Source organism: Anneissia japonica, unplaced genomic scaffold (genome assembly GCF_011630105.1).
Source record: "Anneissia japonica isolate Jap-2015-1 unplaced genomic scaffold, ASM1163010v1 scaffold2320_len370340_cov150, whole genome shotgun sequence".
Classification (NCBI taxonomy): Eukaryota; Metazoa; Echinodermata; class Crinoidea; order Comatulida; family Comatulidae; genus Anneissia; species Anneissia japonica.
Window position 1 is genome coordinate 276,837 of NW_022705529.1, and position 3,254 is coordinate 280,090.

Genomic DNA, 3,254 nt, shown 5'->3' on the forward strand with positions numbered 1-3,254 from the left:
TATATATATATATTGTTTCTTGTTTATTATCTACATTTAGTGGGTTATGAAATGCCTACTTACTTTTATGGTTTATTTTGCAAAAAATACCGAACTTTTGGCCCATATATATAACTATATTTCTGACGTTATATTGAGCATTTTATTGCTGACGTTATATTAAGAGGTTCTGGTACCGGGTAACCGGGTAGCACAGACATGAAGGGATCCTTAGGGGCGAAGAAAGTTATTGATCGAGGTCCTAGTCCACATACCAAGTACCATGGGCATCTTATTTGATGGATACAGGCGCTATATAAAACTACACAATAATAGTAATAATAATAATAATAATAATAGTAATAATAATAATAATAATTATTATTATTATTATTATTATTATTATTATTATTATTATTATTATTATTATTATTATTTTATTAACTTTTGTTTGATCACAAGTGGGTATCAGCACCTGTTTACAAAATATATAATTAGACAGACTTGGTTTGATATAAATTTATCAGTTTTTAAATAGGCCTATTTCTTGTAAATAGAATTGTCTACTGACTAAAATAGATCAAAATCATGTCCCTAAAACCATGCTAAAATCAAGGCAAATTCAACAAAGGACGCATATCTCTGGACGTATTAAAGGATAACTATGGCATCGATATTCTACGCGCCGCGAGCCACTATAAGCTGATCGTCACAAAATCCATAGTAACCATCAGTGTGTGACGAATTACCCACGTGCGTGTGAGTTGCCATGATAATCGCTCGTCGTGCGATGGTTGCAAAGGACTAATGAATTATTGCATTAACTTTAGACTGAAATTATATTCATTATTTCGGCATTAAAAATAGAAAAAAAAAAATTCTGTATCTACTTCGTTTTGGGTACGGTACCTTAGTCCGACATTGTCAAAATCACAGTTTAATGTTATACATATAAGAACATGATTTTATTAAAATCTTAAATTTCCACTTGCTATAACTTTTCATTTTGTGGATCAATCTTCACAAATCAAATTGTAGTTTATAGAAGCACTTAACAAGTTCGTGATCGAAAGAAATCAGATGTAACAGATTGCGAAGTACCAAAAATTAATAAAATAGTAACTAACACCATAAAACGTATGGCCCGCATAGACTAATAATTGGCGGTTGTACTCGCTCACAAATAGTATCGGATTGTCGATGCCACAGTAAAGATCAAAGGACTGTACGCACGCGCTATATTCACGAGCGGAAATGTGCGTCCTTTTTTTTAATTGCTTTGCTAAAACTAGTAATTACAGAGGTTTCCGATCATTTTTTTTTATTTAAACTACTATAAAAATAGGCAGTGGCTACGCGACTAGTCGTAAACATAATCACGGGCTACGATTACGACCATACGACGGCGCATGTGTATTTATTGCCCGTTTTCGCTGACTGTACCTGTTTCGCGAGTCACAGGCAATAAGCGGTGGTAAGAATTTCAAAAGTCAATGAAAGATAACAGGTCAGACCATGGAAGTATAAACGAAACGTTGTCGCTGTTCATCAATTAATAACTGGACTATACTACTACTAGTGCTATAACTGTAATTTAGGCCCACACCAGCCTACTGTCTGTAACCTGACCCACACAACTCTAGCCTAGCCTTAGTACGTGCTTGCCTATCATACACAGTAAAGCCTGTATTTCCACTAGGTGAATTTATTCGCGCGATTTGAAAGCGTCGGTTCACACACAAGCGCATTCACATTTTCCATCGGGGGTTTCGCTTCAGCGAAATCGGTAGTTCAAACTGTTTCTACTTTTTGCGAAGCCAAAAAATGCGCAACCAATCACATCTCAGGAAGCGAACTGACGCTTTCGATTCGCGCGAATAAATTCGTCTAGAGGAAAACGGCCTTAACACAGACAGCACACACGTCCGTCACTAGTAGGCCTAACTAAATTAATACATCACGGAAAATTGATGGACGGAGCAGAACGTTCCGGATCGCGAAAAATTACAATGGGCGATCTATGATGGGTAGGCTAGGTCTACCCTTCAAACCTGTGCTTAATTGGGAGCGAGTACGCATGCGCCGTCTGATCGTTGTAATCGTAGCATGTGACTATATTTGAGTCTAGTCGTAAACATAGCCACTGCGATAAAAAATAATATAAAAATATTGAACAATAATATTATATATTTTGAGAAATTTGTCACAAATAGGCAAGGCCCATGTCAAGATATAAGAACCCTAATGTCAGCACCAGTCAATAAGGCCTGTGAGAAATGCCTTGTGAAATGGGTTAATGGTCAGTATCGGCGTTTTTTGGAAATTTGGTCTAATAAAGAGTTTTTAGGCACATGTAAATGCATAACTTGAGATGTAAGATTGAGATCTACAGCCACTATCTACAGAGATAGGCATGCCTTGAAACATGTGAAAGGTCAGAAATGGCATTTCCGGTCATTTTTAGCAAACTGTTTTATTAGACTAAATGGAAACATGAATGTTCCTTACAAATTTACACCATAATTAACTCTGTACTACCAGTTTAAAGACCCTATGGCTATGACCTTGAAACATGTCAAAGGTCAGAAACGGCATTTCCGGTCATTTTTTAGCACACGGTTCTATTATAACAAATAGAAACATCAATACTCTGAACATATTGGCACCAAAATTCACTCTACCACATTTGGTTGCGGAGATATAAGGACCTTGGCTATGACATTTGACCCTGACCTATTGACCTTTTGCCACATTTTGAAAATGTGTTACCAAGCCAAAAGTGATTCTTGGACCACCCTGAACTAATTTATGAAGTCAAATTGTCTAGACCTCAAAGAGCATATAGAACCTGGTCTGGCTACTAGGATAATGAAACAGAACGTTAAAACGAAATTTTTAAGATGTAGGGCCTAGTTATTAACTTTAGCATTCGATCTGAATAATTGGTGATGTACCAATAGTAATTTCTGACAAAATGCAATAATATGGTAAATGGTTCTCACTTTAGTTTTCTTTTAACGACATCTGGTACATCGCGTCTATATATGTGCTGTCTCTTATACACATCTAGATGTGTATAAGAGACAGGTTATACATATAAGAACATGATTTTATAAAAATCTTAAATTTCCACTTGCTATAACTTTTCATTTTGTGGATCAATCTTCACAAATCAAATTGTAGTTTATAGAAGCACTTAACAAGTTCGTGATCGAAAGAAATCAGATGTAACAGATTGCGAAGTACCAAAAATTAATAAAATAGTAACTAACACC

At 35.6% G+C, this 3,254-nt stretch overlaps 1 long non-coding RNA gene across 1 annotated transcript; it reads left to right on the forward strand.

Annotated features, from left to right (window-relative positions):
* The first annotated feature begins 371 nt into the window (after window positions 1-371).
* On the forward strand, window positions 372-3,254 carry LOC117105616. The gene is made up of 2 exons (XR_004444929.1): window positions 372-921; window positions 3,067-3,254. It is a non-coding gene; the product is annotated as an uncharacterized LOC117105616 (long non-coding RNA).